This window comes from Salvia miltiorrhiza, chromosome 2 (assembly GCF_028751815.1).
Source record: "Salvia miltiorrhiza cultivar Shanhuang (shh) chromosome 2, IMPLAD_Smil_shh, whole genome shotgun sequence".
In the NCBI taxonomy this organism is placed as follows: Eukaryota; Viridiplantae; Streptophyta; class Magnoliopsida; order Lamiales; family Lamiaceae; genus Salvia; species Salvia miltiorrhiza.
In genome coordinates this window covers 11,161,977-11,181,733 of record NC_080388.1, presented here as the reverse complement: position 1 = coordinate 11,181,733, position 19,757 = coordinate 11,161,977, and positions in this window count along the sequence as shown.

Sequence of the window (19,757 nt, the reverse complement as noted above, 5' to 3'; positions counted from 1 at the left end):
AACAAATTCAGATTTAGCTTCTCCGGCGAAGAACCGCCATGTCTGGCGAGTGACAGTAGCGTCCAACGTGATAGAGCAAGACTCGATCGGATCTGTTCTCAGGCGTTGCGCAGCCGTTGTTTACCTTTGTTGCTCTCAGCGTCGGACGTTGGGTACGCTCTGGCGTCCCTTACCGTCTTGACTGCCGGAGGTATGAGCAATAGAGGAAGGCGGCAAGCAGTTTAGACGCGGCGGCTGTGCAAACCGGTGAAGGTGGCGATGCTACGTGGACGTCGTATACCACCAAATAATTCCTGTGGAATTACCAAAATAAATTAGTATAATGGTAAGCAGGGTCCATCCCACAGAGCAGTTAAAAATCATTCAAATCCCTAAATCTATAAAAACGGTGATGCCACCACGCCTTAATTTTGAGAAAATTAATTAACTAAGAAAGCAAATTAAATCAAATAAAATAACTCGAGAAATTAATCAATAAAAGGTAACTCGGCTCGAATAAATCCACACTAATTCAAAGCTCTGATCATCGACGCAAAGATTAATTAATTCCTATCAACCAACCAGTTATAGGATACCGTGAAACGCAACGGACGTACCCCAATTCCTACTTACTATGTCGATAAACAGCTGGAGACGTCAGACCTGCTTATTTTCCTTATTAAAATATTACCAAGCTGGAGACGCCAAACCTAGATTTAATATTCTAATAGCATTAAGATGAAAGAACCCAGTTTAGATCAATTATCCTAGATACGCTAGTAATAATTAATCTACCAATTAATTCCTACTACGAACACGGTAGTTTTATCACTAATCAGCCATATTCCAACAATTACGGATTGGAGGTACTAATTGACTGTAATCCAATTAAACCTAAGTTGATCAGACTTAAATAAAATCGGAATTATCTTTAAACCCTAGGAATAAATCGAAATCAATAGGAATCAATTTAAAACAAATTAGGTCTCACAGATTAATAAATTAATGCTTCATTATTCTCGCCGAATTAAAGAATTAGCTACTCATAATTAAATTAAGAACAATCAAACAAATAAAGATGAACATAAAAACAATCGAAAAACAAAAATACATAACCAAATAAAAGAAATAAAAAAAATCAATTGATACGAAATACTCCTAATCAAACTGCTTGCTTCGTCTGCCGCCAATAGATCCGTGTTCTTCAATGACCAAAAGTAAAAACAAATGTATTCTTCCTAGTCTAATAAAATAAGCCGCCAATCTCCACTCCCAAAGATTAAAAGTTATATTCCCTAATCTCCCTACCTCTCTAAATAAACCTACTGCCCGTCCCACTATATCTTGTTTAATGGGCTGTATAAATCAAATTCTTAGCCCATCTAACAAATCTCGCCAACTAATGCTTAATTATAAAATATATTATTATATAATAATAATAATAATCTTATAATTTTACATCAAACTTCTCTTCTTTCTTGAAATTCTTTCATCCACAAGATCATCTTCAAATTTCGCTCAATTCCTACATCCAAAATATCACAAACCATGTAAAATCATATAAAACCATGGCAAAACACACACCAAACTAAGTAGCTAAAATACACACATCAAATCCCCTCACACTTAGATCATACTTGTCCTCAAGTATGACGTGAAAGAAGAATTTAATGGTGAAAATTAGCCACTAGAGACAACTTCCCTCCTTCGACACGACACAAAAGACTCCAAAATAAAATAACTAACAAGCAAACGGAAAGGTAAACAAAATGAAGACACTAAACAACGACAAACTCAACTAAAAACAACAGCCAAGTAATCATCAAAACACCTGTAACAGAACATACTGCCAAGTCGAACCATGCAACTCACAATCAACTCTCAACTCTCGAATCAAGAAAGAAGGATATAAAACATGTGTTTTCATTGTCAATTCAGTCCAAATCAAGCAACAACGAGCTCCTCTCAAGGTTCACTCTTCTCTCAAGAATTCATTGGAAATTCACACACAAAAAAGAAAATCCACTTAGTCGTGATATGTCATGGTCACATAGTAATTCACTACTAGAAAAACGCTCATAGATAACGGATTTTATCCGTTATCTATGAGCAAAAAAACCGTTGTGTATAGTGGTGTTATCTATTCTATACATCATACACAACGGTTTCAAAACCGTTATGTATAGTAGCATAGATAACGGTACGATGCGTCATACATAACAGTAAGCATTCGTTATCTATAAAGGTTATACATAACAGTTTTTCACCGTTATGTATTATGATTTTTCCGTTATGTATTAATTTTTTTTTTTATCATAGTTAACAGTTTTTTGCACTTTTTATAACTGTTTTAACCGTTATCTTTGATAGAATACATAACGGTTTTTTGCACTTTTTATAACGATTTTTTGCACTTTTTATAACGATTTTTGCAGTTTTTATAACGATTTTAACCGTTATCTTTGATTAGAATACATAACGATTTTTTACACCTTTTATAACAGTTTTTTGCATTTTTTATAATTGTAGTATATTTTTAAATTTTGCAATTTTTATAAAACGACAAAATGATAAAATCAACAATAACAATATTATATATCATCCAAAATATTCATACATTATTATACAAATGAACCAAATATCAAGTATACATCATCATTGCATATTCCGATTCAAAATTGAAAATACCAACTACCTTATAGCTAAAACAAAAATCTACCATACAATATTTCTAGCACCAAGTCCTCAAGAACTAGTTAATCAACCTGCTATGATTCTCCGGTTGTCTTTTGACCTCAAGCCATCCCAAGCTACCATAAATTCATTACGCATTCTTCTAGTTGCCTCATGCTCAAAAGCATCGCCACGGGCGCCAAGTATGCTGTGAACCTGCACTCGGCACATGGCGAAAGATAGTAATGAAGCCAAAGCAGGAATGTCTAAGTTGCACTAAGCTACTGGACAAATTATTATGCACAAGATAATAATGAAACCAAAGCATGATTATTGCCCTTTGTATATCATCTTATGCTATGGACAAATTATTATCCAACCCATCATCTCAATTATGCCCGGTTGTCTTAACATGTATGTCTAGATTTCAGGAACAAGTGTCATCGCTAAGCAACAGCTCTCAGTTCAAAACACATACAATTATAAAAGATCAACCTTATTGAAAAAAATAAAATATACAAAGCTTAATTCTGTGCATGAGTCAAAATAAAGCAACTGGCTAACCTTGAACCCATTTTCATGAGTGCATGGGGGGTAGGAGGTTCTGAGTCATGAGGTCTACCTTCCCCATTTCTCTCCTACAACAGAAAATAATAAAAAAAAAGGATCAAACTAATGTTAACAGATAGCTCTGAAAATGTACACTTTAGGAAATGGAGCAGGACTACACAACCAAGCAAAATCATGACATGATAGCACATATGCAACCTAACAAATGATATAATGCTTTTCGTTTAGAAGAAAGCAGCACGAGGATTGGTAAGTATACAAACTAAAAGAATATATATTTTAACAAGGCATTCATGATCTCATCTTAATCTTTTAAGGAACCAGAGTGGTTAACTCAAAGTAGAGAATACATGCAACAGATTAATATTGGAAATCAGGATTTTCAGGAACATGCTCTCATAGCTGAGAGATAAGAAACTAATAATCTCCTTCATAAATTAACATTATAAAAAGAAATGAAGATGTAACTACTTAAGGATGAGTCATTGATCTCTTTGATATTTTTCCAATCTGAATAACATGCAGAGCAAAATTAATCTCAAACAGGAGAAACCTCATTATGAGTAGTGCATGTGATCTGAACACTACAAATAGAATCAGAAATAATTCATTCGGATCCAGACAGTTCAGCAGATTTCAAGATTTAACTGCAGAGAAGGTCGTAGACAAACAAAAAACTAGTTAAGGTAAACATGTTTACCATGTCATTAGAGGGAATGCTACCATTAGGAGCAGCGACCCTCCAAGCTATTGTAGCCGCCAGCCGCAGCACATTGAAAGCTGACTAGACTAAATCAAACACAACTATAATCTATTAGTGAACTTCGTTTGATAGCAAAAATTTACATAATTAATTAAGATGAACTTAAGTAATGACAAGAGGAAGAGGAATATGAGATGGAACTGTAAGACTCACGATTTTCCAGCACCACTCGTTTCCATAACCACTGTAGCTTTGCCTGTCCAATGTTGGTAGCATCATATAATTACTAACATTATCAAAAATAGATGACTAATCAACTCATTGATTTCAATTATGTATACCTTTATTAAATGTCATCTGATATACCTTTAAAATGCATATATAAGATCTCTCTTTCCCATCAAAAAGCTGCTGTCAAATAATCATTCATATTCAAACAACTTTGAGACACCTAACATGACTTAGTCACACATAAACCTCTATGTTAAAAGGGGCAGCACGCATCTTAGGCTTCAAATCCCGTCTGAAATGGCTGTGGATTCACCTTTCTCGGCCTTCCCCTAGGCCTGCTAGTCTTGGAGATGCTCGGGGGGTGGGGGAGGGGGGGTTGATGGGGGGCTTCAGCTTTTTGAGTTTTCTTCCACCAACTGTTTGTGTACCTGTTTCTGAAGCAAGCAATAAACTAAGTGCCATAAAACTTCACCATTCCTTCAAATGCAAACTTTTATGACCAAGCAAGAAAATACTACAACTCAAAACCACAAATAAGATCACCCAACTGAGCAAACTGAATACCGAGACAAATATTGTTCATCAAATCCTTATAACTCCCAGCAACCTCAATTCAATTTAGTGTCTCTTCAAGGATAATATTGCTGATAAATTCATATTCCTAGTTACAAAGACTAATCTGTAAGCAGAATCTAGTTAACACAAACTTCACAAATTGAACCCTAAAACCACAAAATACCATCACACAAAACTCCATTAGCACCATTCTACAACACCACACATTTTAAAACACGCACAAAATAAAACAAAGAGGAATTGAGAGTAGACCTTGAAACTATTCTCTACTACACAGAATAGGAAATGGCGAGAGAGAGAGAGAGAACTGATCTCCACCCACTCTTGCTGATAAAACTACAATATCAGCACAAGACATAATTGCAAGGCACTCCTGCTCGAGTCTCGACTTAATAGCGTCAATCTGTTTAAATCCTTTTATAGATCAATTTAGGGGAGCCTCTTTCTAGATTTGAGCCCTAATTTAGCAAAAAATCAAGTCCTGATTTGAACAACAAAAAAATGAAGAAACAAACTTCCCTGAACGCGAATCAAGAAGGTGGAGGAGGGGTAGGGCTCGCGCCGGGAGACAGCGCGATTGAGATTAGAGCTGGGGCTGCGCGGCAGTGTCTGGAAACTGACGGTGGTGACAGGAAAAAGGGCGAAGGTGGCTGGGCGGCGGGAGATGGTGGCAGGAGGTGTTTGGCGCTGCTGGTATGGTGTGAATCGCGCCGGCTGGTGGCTTTTCTTCGATGTTCGTGATAGGAACGATGGTGGCGCACGAAGCCGCCTTGTGTAGATGCCAGGAGATGGGGAAGGGCGGCGGTTCTGTAGTGGGTCGCGGTGGTGTTGCGCTGCGACGAAGGCGGCTGGGCTGGTGCTGTGGTGGTCGGACAGGTGGTGCGGCCGGAAGAGGGAGCTCAGCGGCGGATTGGGTGGAGTGGAATGGGGGAAACTAAGTTGGAGGGAATTTTTGTGTATTAGGTAATTAGGGTTTTAATTTTATATAATATTATTAAAATTAATAATAAATATAAAAATTTAATACATAACAGTTTTGAGGCATTCATATATAACGGTTAAAATAACCGTTATAAAAAGATGCTCATAGATAACGGTCGACTTAACGATTTTGTAATACCGTTATGTATGCAACTAATAGATAACGCATAAAGATAACGAATTAATTCAAACCGTTATGTATTCGTATAGACAACACTACATAGATAACGGATTTTTGTCAAACCGTTATCTATTCTTAAAAGTGCGCTCATAGATAACAGTTTTTACAAAAAACCGTTATGTATGCACTGTTATGTATGTAAACTTTTGTAGTAGTGTAATTCAAGAAGGTCTTTTCTCATTTGGTATAATGGGGCTAAGGACTATTCATGATTTTGGAAAGATCCTAGGGGTCCTAAGCTTAAACATTGAAGATCAAAGTATGCATATCTGACTCATCCAAAAACACCTAGCGGATGGACTCGAATTTATACGAGGTCGTCCTAGGGCAGTAAGGTGACTCAAGTCGTCTCACACGGAAGGCTTAGCAGGGCTTCAATTGTGCTACTCACAGAAAACAGGAAATAAACCTAAACACTCTAATCAGAAGTTTTGGGTCTGACATTCACTCTCCGATTAACTAATGTGTAATTAAAATAAAGCATATAAACTAACTAGGCCAAAGATAGGAAGCAGATTAAGAGCGCAGGAAACTAATAAACCTAGGGTTCTAAACTAGCAATCTAGAAAGCAATAGTTAATTCAACAATCATAAACAATGATTATCTAGGCGAGATAAAAGAACAAATAATTCATCAAATGAACTCGAAGCAACAATAATCTACGCAAAGAAAGTAAACTAGCATTTAATCCTATAGAAAACATAAATTGAGTTCTTACAGCGAGTACGATCCAAATCTTCAATCCAATGTAATGAGAACTAACATAATCTTTAATCCAAAAAGCCAAAAGATGTTTGTTGATGTTTGAACTACTCTAAAACTAGGAAAACAAAGGTAAATTCGCCTAAGGGGCTGCTGGGGTCGAGAATGGGGTAAAAACCCTAAAAATGGGCTTTTAAGAGGAAGAATCGTAACTGCCGAAAAATGCCAGGGACGGCGGCTGCCGTGGGACGGCGGCGCCGTGGGCTACTGTTTAGCCCTATTTTGTGATGAATTTGTGGGTGTTTACATCTTGTATTGACTTTTATTTTGGTCTCTTTCACTCAAGAGTTGATTGATTTGAGCTGTTGTGGTAATTTTGTTGTCTTAGGATTTTATGCTCAAATTGATTGATATGTGGACAAAAATAAAGTCAGGATTTAGTTGAATGGTCTGAAGAAGAATCGAAGTTCATCTCGATACGAGTTCGTAGGCGAAACCGGATCTAAAATCCGACTTGAAACGAGGGAGAACGGACCAAAACAAAAATGCTGCGCATTGCAGTGGCCGGCGCCCGCCGGGAGGCGGCGCCCGCCGTGTCCATTCTGCGAAGGGCATAGGCGGCGGCGCCGCCGGGCGGCGGCCGCCGCCCGGGCGGCCATGGCCGCCTGCGCGGTCTGCCAGTTACGTTTTTTAGGGTTTAAAACCCATTTTTTAGGGTTTTGGGCGCCCATTCTCGACCCATCCAGCCTCCAACTGCATTTTCACTTTATTTTCTTAGAGTTTTGGTAGGGAGAAACATATTAGAAACTCTCGGATTACGCTAGATCGTCGTTTCCTTTAATCAATTGTAAGTTCTATCTATTGATTTACCGAATTCTATAAGCTTTCTTGGGAGTTCTTTTCCTAGATAATTGAACACGTTTACTTCATGATATTTAGTATTGATTTATGCTTTGTTAATCTTATTGCCTAGTTAGTTTAGTTAGATCGTTGGTTGATTTGTTTCCGTAATTCTCCGTTGAATTTGTGTTGCTTTTCTTTACAAGTTCTTTAGGATTAATGATGGCTAATGCTTTCCCTTAGTTGAATGCTTGTTCTTTTATCTCGCCTAGATAATCGTTGCCTATGGTTGTTGATTTTATTATTGCTTTCTTGATTGCTAGTTTAGAACCCTAGGTTATTGGCTTTCCTGCGTTCTTAATCTGCTTCCTATCTTTCGCCTAGATAGATTTATATGCTTTCTGTTGATTCTGCATTAGATAATTTACAAGTTTTATTTAATTACGCCTAGATTTAAAGAGAGAGTGTCAGACCCAATCTACCCGATTAGAGTGTTTAGGTTTCCTTTCTGTTTCCTGTGAGTAGCACAATTGAAGCCCTGCTAAGCCTTCCTTGAGAGACGACTTGAGTCACCTTACCGCCCTAGGACGACCTCGTATAAATTCGAGTCCATCCGCTAGGTGTTTTTGGATGAGTCAAATTTTGGCGCCGTTGCCGGGGAAGGCTTTAGGCATTTGATTGTGTTGCATTATTTTTCGTGTTATTTTGTTTCTTTATTTTGACTTGGTTATTTTCTCCCTCCGGTGCGTTTGATTTGGTTTGCTAGTGTTGTGTATGCAAGGTCGTCGTAGCTTGAAGAGAAAGCTAGTGCCTTACTTTGACAACATTCACCGACCTCGTGAGGTCCTTTCAAGCCTGGAGGAGGAGTCCGAGTCCAGTTCGAGAAACCTTGTGGAATCACAGAGAACTGCTTCCAATCCCATCCTGGAAGCCGTTGAGGAGACGCTTTCAGAGCACTCTGAAGGAGAAGAAGAAGAAGAAGCTCGGCCCAATCCTGACCAAGAAGTAATGGCGGAGCAGAATGTCCAGTACATGGGAGATTTTTCCAGGCCAGTTATTGGGACCACTAGCACTTCTGCGATAGTGCTTCCCACGGCGGTCCGGAATTATAATCTGAAGCCCAATTATTCAAACCTGCTGCCGCTCTTTTATGGGATGCCCAGTGAGGACGCCTTGCAGTTCATCCGTGATTTCTGCACCCAAGTGCAGACCTTCCCACTGCTGGAACTCACCGAGGATCAGTTGAGACTCAAGTGCTTACCCTACGCACTCAAGGACCGGGCGAGAACGTGGTTACTGTCCCTGCCGCCGAACTCCATCACCACATGGGGAGAGGCAAGTGAGAAGTTCATGCTCAAGTACTACCCTAATCACAAGACTCAAGAGATTAGGAGCCAAATAATGAACTTCATGCAAGGAGCTGACGAGCCTTTCCACGAGGCTTGGGAGAGATTCCAAGAGCTCCTCCGCCAGTGCCCACAGCACCAGTTAGCACCCGTAATGTTGATGCAGTTCTTCTATGACGGATTGATTCAGACGGCACAGTTTATGGTGGATAGTACAGCAGGGGGCAACATTGCCCGGAAGACAGCTGATGAGCTCAAGGAGATTTTTAACACACTTGCAGCGAGTTCTCAACAGAAATCAGCTAGAGGAAGGAGGGTTGAAGCCAATGCAGTAGCTCCCAACAATGAGCTTCAGAAGCAAGTAGCAGAATTGATGAGGCAAGTTCAGCACCTCAAGATGAACCAGGCAGAAGCCCCACCAGTTCACGCGCCACCAGCAGAAGGATGTGGAATATGTGGCGATTTTGGTCATGGAACCAACGCGTGCCATCGCATGGGGGGATTCACACCTGAAGGAGAAGCAGAGGTCTATGCTGCTCAGAGCTATCCGGGGAGGCCTCAATTTGAACAGAGGCCTATCTTTAATCAAGGGCAACAAAGCTCCAATTCGGGTTGGAGAGCTCAGCAGCAGAACTACACTCAAGCTTATCAGCAGCAGCAGCCCCCGCAGTATCAGCAGTATCAACAGTTCCCTATGCAACAAGGGAATTTTCAGCAGCAGCAGCAATACCAGAATGCCTCCCAACAGTGTCAGAAGCAGGCTCAACCGCAGAAGCCGTCTCTCGAGGACACCATGCAGTCCTTCATGGAGATGACCAAACAGAACATGGAGTCTCAGAGTGCTACCATCAAGCGCCTCGAGACTACAGTTGGGCAACTTACAGGAGCCCTAAATCAGCTGCAGCAAGAACAGCCAACTGGGAAGTTCCTAAACCAGGACAAACAGCCGCGTCAAGCTCATGCCGTGGCGGTAATCAAGGAAACTACCCCAATAACCACGGGGAAATGGAGAAGCAGAACCGTGCAAGCAATCAAGGCAACCCAATGCCCCAGTGAGCCACTGCCACCTGTCACTGTTGCACCAGACCAACCACCACCCAAGCAAGGAGATCCAGGTAGCTTTATCGTTGATATTAGCTTAGGAGGGGTTGAAAAGGTCTTGGGAATGCTTGATTTGGGCGCGGCAGTCAATTTGATGCCGCTTGATATTTTTGAGAGGTTGAGAAATAAAGAGCTGAAATGCACGAACATTAAGATAGAACTAGCTGACGGCTCCATTAGCAGCCCACGAGGCCTTGTCGAGGATGTTGAGGTAGTCGTGAGGGGGATTAGTGTTTTAGCTGACTTTGTTGTACTTGATGTGGGAAAAGGGATTAGAGGCGAGAATGGGCATCTCGTGCTACTTGGCCGACCCTTTATGGCTACCACCCATACTCGCATCGATGTGGGTACGGGAACTGTAAGTATGGTAGGGGCAGGTAGAGCGGTAACATTCTCAGTTTTTGATAAAAAACCTACTACCCCCACTTCCTTAATTCAAATCTGCTCTTATGTTGAAATATTTGATGCTTTGGATGAGGATTGTATTGTGCAGGAATTCCTTAATAAGTTTCAGGAGGAGGACGAGATTGTGGAGGAATTCCTTGCTACCTTGCAGGATGAAGCTGACGTTGAGCAGGAATCTCTGGATAAGATGCACGAGGAAGGTGATATTGAGCAAGGCTTTCTGTGTGCCTTGCTCCTAGAAGAGAAGCTTGATGAGGTTGGGTCATTCAATCTCGTGGGATGTGTGGATAGAGGGCCATCCCAGGATACGAGCATGGAGGACTCATTTGGAGGACCCGCAGCTGCAATTCAAGAAGATGTGTTTACAAGGGCGCTAAGGCAGCTGGAGCTTCAATCGGATTTTGGTTAAGGGGTTCTCTTAGTCGGGCTGGCGACTTAAAAACTAGCGCTGCATGGGAGGCAACCCATGTTTTCTTGCTTTTTCTTGTTTCGTTTTTCTTTCGTTTTGTTTGTGTTGTGTTTTGTTGCTTCTGCTGTTTGGTGCAGGTTGTTGCGTTGGAGACTGCTTGTTCTATGGATGAGAGAGAGGCAGACATCGTGGGACACTACAGACTCACCACTGGATCGGTATTTAGGGAAGTTTCCTCTTTCACCTCTCTTTTTGTTTGCACTGAGGACAGTGCCAGATTTTAAGTGTGTGGGGGGTGTTTGTTGGTAGTTGTGAATCCTGTGGGTGTCTTTTTGTTGTGTTCTTGGGCTTTCTTGTGTGGGGCGAATGGTCCCCTTGTCTTGATTTCATGTTTGTTTTAAAGTACACATCGCATGTTGATGGTGGTTCACTAGCGATTCTGGTTTGTGATTTGTGTTGATTGTTGTCCTTGTCTCTTGTGATAGATATGTTCCCAGTGTGGTGTAATTAGTTTAATGTTTGGATGCAACACCCTGATGAGCAACTCTTGACGTGATTTGTCCGGTAGATGCTAGGGGGAGTGTTTTCATTGCAATTTCCTAATATCTTTCTCTGTGTTGAAATGTTTGGTTGGTTGTTGAGTACTTGATAGCTCTGGGTCTCTGCTCCTCTAATAGTATCGTTATGAGCATGGGAAACCACACGAGAATGTTTTGGACCACCTCCAAAAATGTCAATCTCGTGAAATATGGCCTATCTATTAAGAGCAAAAATAACTTGACCCCAGAAAAGAGAGTGAAATGTGAAAAGATGAAAGAATGTGAAAAAGGAACGAGATATGATTATAAAGGAAATTGCATTAGGAAATTCACCCCTAGCGGAGAATTGGGTCTGATCGGATTGAGTTGTATCATCTTGTTGTTGCATTTTAAACCTTAGCTTTGAACACTTGATTGGGAACATAGATATCTAGAAAGACTTGGATTTGTTGGTGTTTTGCTTGGTGAGTAGAATCGCTTGTGGATTTCCATTTGATGTTGTGATTGTTGCTTGAGGACAAGCAAGGAATTAAGTGTGGGGGGGTTGTTTAGCCCTATTTTGTGATGAATTTGTGGGTGTTTACATCTTGTATTGACTTTTATTTTGGTCTCTTTCACTCAAGAGTTGATTGATTTGAGCTGTTGTGGTAATTTTGTTGTCTTAGGATTTTATGCTCAAATTGATTGATATGTGGACAAAAATAAAGTCAGGATTTAGTTGAATGGTCTGAAGAAGAATCGAAGTTCATCTCGATACGAGTTCGTAGGCGAAACCGGATCTAAAATCCGACTTGAAACGAGGGAGAACGGACCAAAACAAAAATGCTGCGCATTGCAGTGGCCGGCGCCCGCCGGGAGGCGGCGCCCGCCGTGTCCATTCTGCGAAGGGCATAGGCGGCGGCGCCGCCGGGCGGCGGCCGCCGCCCGGGCGGCCATGGCCGCCTGCGCGGTCTGCCAGTTACGTTTTTTAGGGTTTAAAACCCATTTTTTAGGGTTTTGGGCGCCCATTCTCGACCCATCCAGCCTCCAACTGCATTTTCACTTTATTTTCTTAGAGTTTTGGTAGGGAGAAACATATTAGAAACTCTCGGATTACGCTAGATCGTCGTTTCCTTTAATCAATTGTAAGTTCTATCTATTGATTTACCGAATTCTATAAGCTTTCTTGGGAGTTCTTTTCCTAGATAATTGAACACGTTTACTTCATGATATTTAGTATTGATTTATGCTTTGTTAATCTTATTGCCTAGTTAGTTTAGTTAGATCGTTGGTTGATTTGTTTCCGTAATTCTCCGTTGAATTTGTGTTGCTTTTCTTTACAAGTTCTTTAGGATTAATGATGGCTAATGCTTTCCCTTAGTTGAATGCTTGTTCTTTTATCTCGCCTAGATAATCGTTGCCTATGGTTGTTGATTTTATTATTGCTTTCTTGATTGCTAGTTTAGAACCCTAGGTTATTGGCTTTCCTGCGTTCTTAATCTGCTTCCTATCTTTCGCCTAGATAGATTTATATGCTTTCTGTTGATTCTGCATTAGATAATTTACAAGTTTTATTTAATTACGCCTAGATTTAAAGAGAGAGTGTCAGACCCAATCTACCCGATTAGAGTGTTTAGGTTTCCTTTCTGTTTCCTGTGAGTAGCACAATTGAAGCCCTGCTAAGCCTTCCTTGAGAGACGACTTGAGTCACCTTACCGCCCTAGGACGACCTCGTATAAATTCGAGTCCATCCGCTAGGTGTTTTTGGATGAGTCAGCTACCTTCGCTGATTTTCTCCAAAAGATGCACGGCGGGCGCCGTGGACGGCGGCCACCGTGAGACGGCGGCGGCCGTGAGCTTTGATTCCAAAACTTGCTCCCGACGATGCCAAAAAGCTTGACAACTCCTTATTCCTGCACACGACAGTAGCACACCCAAATAGTCATCGAACACGTGAAAAATAGAGCAAAAAGATACGAAACATGCTGAAATGCACAGCAGAGAAACTCGCAAATACTACCCAAAAACGAGGTAAACAACCCCCCCACACTTAAATCCTTGCTTGTCCTCAAGCAACAATCACAACATCGACAGAAAATCCACAAGCGATTCTTCTCACCAAGCAAAACACCAACCAATCCAAGTCTTCCAAGATATCAATGTCCCCAATCAGGTGTTCAAAGTTAAGGTTTAAAATGCAACAACAAGATGATACCACTCAATCCGATCAGACCCAATTCTCCGCTAGGGGTGAATTTCCTAATGCAATTTTCTTTATAATCATATCTCGTTCCTTTTTCACATTCTTTCATTTTTTCACATTTCACTCTTTTTTTTTTGGGTCAAGTTATTTTCGCTCTTAATAGATGGGCCGTAAATCACGAGATTAACACTTTTGGAGGTGATTCAAAATATTCTCGCGTGGTTTCCCATGCTCATAATGATGCCATTAGGGGAGCAGAGACCCAGAGCTATCAAAAACTCAACAACCAACCAAACATTTCCACTCAGAGATAGATATTAGGATATTGCACTGAAAACACTTCCCCTAGCATCTACCGGACAAATCACGTCAAGAGTTGCTCATCAGGGTGTTGCATCTAAACCTTAAACTAATTACACCACATTGGGAACAAATCAATCATAAGAGACAAGGACAACAAACAACACGAATCACAACCCATAATCGCTAGTGAACCACCATCAACATGCGAGGTGCACTTAAAAACAAACAAGAAAACAAGACAAGGGGACCATTCGCCCCACACAAGAAAGCCCAAGAACACAACAAAAAGACACCCACAGGATTCACAACTACCAACAAACACCCCCCCACACTTAAAATCTGGCACTGTCCTCAGTGCAAACAAAAAGAGGGGTGAAAGAGGAAACTTCCCTAAATACCGATCCAAGTGGTGAGTCTGTAGTATCCCATGATATATGCCAAGCTCTCATCTATAAAACAAATAGTCCCCGATGCACCAACCTGCACCAAACAACAGAAACAACAGAAACACACACTCAAACAAAACGAAAGAAAAACGAAAACAAGAAAAACATGGGTTGCCTCCCATGCAGCGCTAGTTTTTAAGTCGCCAGCCCGACTAAGAAGATCCCTTAACCAAAATTCGATTCAAACTTCAGCTGCCTTAGCGCCCTTGTAAACACATCTTCTTGAATTGTAGCTGCGGGTCCTCCAAATGAGTGCTCCATGCTCATATCCTGGGATGGCCCTCTATCCACACATCCAACGAGATTGAGCGACCCAACCTCATCAAGCTTCTCTTCCAGTAGCAAGGCACACAGAAGGCCTTGCTCTATATCATCTTCCTCTTGCAGCTTATCCAGAAATTCCTGCTCAATGTCAGCCTCATCCTGCAAGTTAGCAAGGAATTCCTCCACAATCTTGTCCTCCTCCTGTAACTTATAAAGAAAATCCTGCACAATACAGTCCTCATCCAAAACATCAAAAGTCTCAACATAAGAGCAGTTTTACAATAAGAGAGTACGAGTAGGAGATTTCTTATCAAAAACGAAGAAAGTTACAGACCTTCCTGCCCCCGCCATACTCAAATTTCCAGTACTCACGTCAATACGAGTATGGGTGGTGGCCATAAAAGGTCGGCCAAGCAAAAGAAGATGCCCATTCTCTCCTCTAATCCCCTTTCCTACATCAAGTACAACAAAATCAGCTAAAACACTAATCCCCCTCACAACCACCTCAACATCCTCAACAATGCCTCGTGGGCTGCTAATGGAGCCGTCAGCTAGCTCTATCTTAATATTCGTGCATTTCAGCTCTTTATTTCCCAACTTCTCAAAAATATCAAGCGGCATCAAATTGACTGCCGCACCCAAATCAAGCATTCCTAAAACCTTTTCAACCCCACCTAAGCTAATATAAAAAATAAAGCTACCTGGATCTCCTTGCTTGGGTGGTGGTTGGTCTGGTGCAACAGTGACAAGTGGCAGTGGCTCACTGGGCATTGGGTAGCCTTGATTGCTTACACGGTTTTACTTCTCCATTTCCCTGTGGTTATTGGGGCATTTTTCTTGATTATCGCCACGGCATGAGCTTGATGAGGCTGTTTGTCCTGGTCTGGGAACTTCCAAGTTGGCTATTGTTGCTGCAGCTGATTCAAGGCTCCTGTTAGTTGCCCAACTGTAGTCTCGAGGCGCTTGATGGTAGCACTCTGAGCCTCCATCGCCTGTTTGCTAGCTTGCATGAAAGCTTGCATCTGATCTTCAAATAAGGGGCCTGGAGGTTAGTGCTGCTGAGGTGGGTAGAGTTGCTGCGGGGGTTGCTGTTGCTGATATGGTTGAGGGTAATGCTGCTGCTGAGGGAATGAGGACTGTTGTTGAGATGGGTAGAACTGCTGCTGGTTCTGATACCCCAATTACTGTGAAGGCCGGGGGAACTGGTTGCCTTGGTTTGATCCCGACCCTTGGCCCGGAGCTTGGTTCCTCCATCCCGAATTCTGCTCATTTCTCCAACCCGAATTGGAGCTTTGTTGCCCTTGACTAAGGATGGGCCTCTGTTCAAATTGAGGCCTCCCCGGATAGCCCTGAGCAGCATTGACCTCTGCTCCTCCTTCAGGTGTGAATTCCCCCATTCGATGGCACGCATTGATTCCATGGCCAAATTCGCCACATATGCCACAGCCTTCTGTTGATGGTGCGCGAGCGGGTGGAGCCTCCACCTGGTTCATCGTGAGGTGCTGTACTTGCCTCATCAAGTCCGCTACAAGCTCATTGTTTGGAGCTACTGCATTCGCTTCAACCCTATTTCCTATGACCGACTTTTGTTGAGAACTTGCGGCAAGTGTGTTGAAAATCTCCTTGAGCTCATCAGCTGTCTTCCGGGCAATGTTGCCCCCTGCTGTACTGTCCACCATAAACTGTGCCGTCTGAATCAATCCGTCATAGAAGAACTGTATCAACATGACGGGTGCTAACTGGTGCTGTGGGCACTGGCGGAGGAGCTCTTGGAATCTCTCCCAAGCCTTGTGGAGAGGCTCGTCTGCTCCTTGCATGAAGTTCCTTATTTGGGTCCTAATCTCTTGAGTCTTATGATTAGGGTAGTACTTGAGCATGAACTTCTCACACGCCTCTCCCCATGTGGTGATGGAGTTCGGCGGCAGGGACAGTAACCACGTTCTAGCCCGGTCCTTGAGTGCATAAGGTAAGCACTTGAGTCTCAACTGATCCTCGGAGAGTTCCAGCAGTGGGAAGGTCTGCACTTGAGTGCAGAAGTCACGGACGAACTGTAAGGCGTCCTCACTCGGCATCCCATGAAAGAGCGGCAACAGGTTTGAATCGTTGGGCTTCAGATTGTAATTCCGGACTGCTGTGGGGAGCACTATCGCCGAAGTGCTAGTGTTCCCAATAACCGGCCTGGAAAAGTCTCCCATGTACTGTACATTATGCTCCGCCATGGCTTCTTGGTCAGGATTAGGCCGAGCTTCTTCTTCTCCTTCAGAGTGCAATGAAAGTGTATCCTCAACGGCTTCCAGAATAAGGTTGGAAGCGATTCTCTCTTCACGGTCTTCCTCTCGAGACTGTGATTCCTCAAGGTTTCTCGAACTGGACTCGGACTCCTCCTCCAGGCTTAAAAGGATCTCACGAGGTCGATGTATGTTGTCGTAGTAAGGTGCAAGCTTTCTCTTCAAGCTCTTGCGTCCTTGCATACACAACACGAACAAACAAATCAAACGCACCGGAGGGAGAAAATAACCGAGTTAAAAGAAAGAAACAAAATAAACACTGAAAACAAATGCAACACAATCAAATGCCTAAAGCCTTCCCCGGCAACGGCGCCAAAATTTGACTCATCCAAAAACACCTAGCGGATGGACTCGAATTTATACGAGGTCGTCCTAGGGCAGTAAGGTGACTCAAGTCGTCTCACACGAAAGGCTTAGCAGGGCTTCAATTGTGCTACTCATAGAAAATAGGAAATAAACCTAAACACTCTAATCAGAAGTTTTGGGTCTGACATTCACTCTCCGATTAACTAATGCGTAATTAAAATAAAGCATATAAACTAACTAGGCCAAAGATAGGAAGCAGATTAAGAACGCAGGAAACTAATAAACCTAGGGTTCTAAACTAGCAATCTAGAAAGCAATAGTTAATTCAACAATCATAAACAAAGATTATCTAGGCGAGATAAAAGAACAAACAATTCATCAAATGAACTCGAAGCAACAATAATCTACGCAAAGAAAGTAAACTAGCATTCAATCCTATAGAAAACATAAACTGAGTTCTTACAGCGAGTACGATCCAAATCTTCAATCCAATGTAATGAGAACTAACATAATCTTTAATCCACAAAGCCAAAAGATGTTTGTTGATGTTTGAACTACTCTAAAACTAGGAAAACAAAGGTAAATTCGCCTAAGGGGCTGCTGGGGTCGAGAATGGGGTAAAAACCCTAAAAATAGGCTTTTAAGAGGAAGAATCGTAACTGCCGAAAAATGCCAGGGACGGCGGCCGCCGTGGGACGGCGGCGCCGTGGGCTACCTTCGCTGATCTTCTCCAAAAGATGCACGGCGGGCGCCGTGAGACGGCGGCCGCCGTGAGCTTTGATTCCAAAACTTGCTCCCGACGATGCCAAAAAGCTTGACAACTCCTTATTCCTGTACACGACAGTAGCACACCCAAATAGTCATCGAGCACGTGAAAAATAGAGCAAAAAGATACGAAACATGATCAAATGCACAGCAGAGAAACTCGCAAATACTACCCAAAAACGAGGTAAACAATATCTAATCCAAATCATCATCCACAATTCAAGTCTATAGAGAAAGAAAGCAACCAAACTTCGGGGGGGGGGGGGGGGGGAACTCCACAAGTAACAATGATACTACATGCTCACTCAAACTGGTGCAACATCTTTTTTTTTTCTTTTCTTTTTTCGATTTTTTTTTATTCAAATTTTTTTTTCTGCACCTTTCCTTTTTTATATTCTCAATCAACATGCAATCATCATCTACAAATCGTCTCCCAAAACTGCTCCCATCCCAAGAACTCAACTGATCAATGCCACTGTTTGGCCAAACGGATCACAGATCCTTATCACTTTACACAAAACAGCAGTTTGGGAAAACGGCACATAAGAACACAGCTTAACTTCCTCTAGTAATCAATGGAATGAAGTTCAAAATTAGACATGCATCACTAGGCCAAAGAGAGAGTCCAAAACAGGCCTTAGGCTTAATTATTTAGTGACTAATAAGAAAGAACATGGTCAAGGCTTCAAAGGGCTCACTAGGGGTTGATGCATAGGTAGGAAATCAAAAGCAGGCCAAAAGGGCTACCCTAGTGCCTTCTATCATGCATCACCAATGACTCACAACATATCACAACTTCATGAACGACAAACCACTCATAAAAAATTTAGTAGAGGGTGCTCTACTCTAATAAGCTCAATTCTCACTTATATGTGGCTTTTTATTCATTGTTGCTCTTATTTGTCATTCCAAATTTCATCCAATAAAAACACAAAATTTTCAATCTCAAAATCTCTAATCTCAAGTATCAAATCTCAAGTTCATCACATAACTCAACCGGGCAGCATGCTTATCACTAATACTTCAATAATCACAAGGCTCACAACACACAAAACGACATAAAACGGACTCAACAGAACTCAAACTCAAAGATGCCCCCCTCACACTTAGATTTTGCTTGTCCTCAAGCAAACAAAACAAAACATAAGCAAAGGAGCACACGAAACAAACAACTAAAAGATAAAGACAAAGGAAACACAAACACACGAAACAAAGCAAGATAAGGAAGGAAGTCACCGTGTGCGCTGCCGCTTCAACTCCTGCCGAATCGTGGCGGTCAAATTCGTGATGCTTTCCTGTAGTGCGGTCACATTCCCGTCGATCTGTATTTTTTTTAACTGAAACGTAACAAAAAAAATTAAAACTAAGAAAGGGAAACTAAGTAACTTAAAAAAAACTAAACGAAAAACGAGAATTAAATAAAAGAAGAATAAAATGGAAAATTAAAAGAGAAGAAAGTCGGGTTGCCTCCCGATAAGCGTCATTATTTAACGTCGTTGGCTCGACTGCTCAAGTGCTCAAAACGTGTCCGGAAGCAGCAGCGAAACAGACTTCGCTAGAACCAAAGAAGAGGCATCATAGTACGGCTTCAAACGTTGTCCGTTCACGATGAATATCTTAGCCGTGTCTAAACTGCGAATCTCAAACGCCCCGTCTGGGCAAATAGACTGTATCACGAAGGGGCCAATCCACTTCGTCTTCAATTTTCCGGTCATCAACCGCAGCTTTGACTGGAACAAAAGTACCTTTTGGCCGACTGTAAATGTCTTTCCTTGCAAGTACTTGTCGTGCCACATCTTGGTGCGATCCTTATACCACATCGCGGCGTCATAAGCTTCAAGACGAAGCTCCTCCACACACTTATCTTTTAAGTCGGGTGGTTCCACATCAAAATACAGACTTCTGTCGCGTGGCTTCCGTTTGGGCAAACAGTCCGTATGTCCAGAACCTGCGAGTTTCGGGTCAA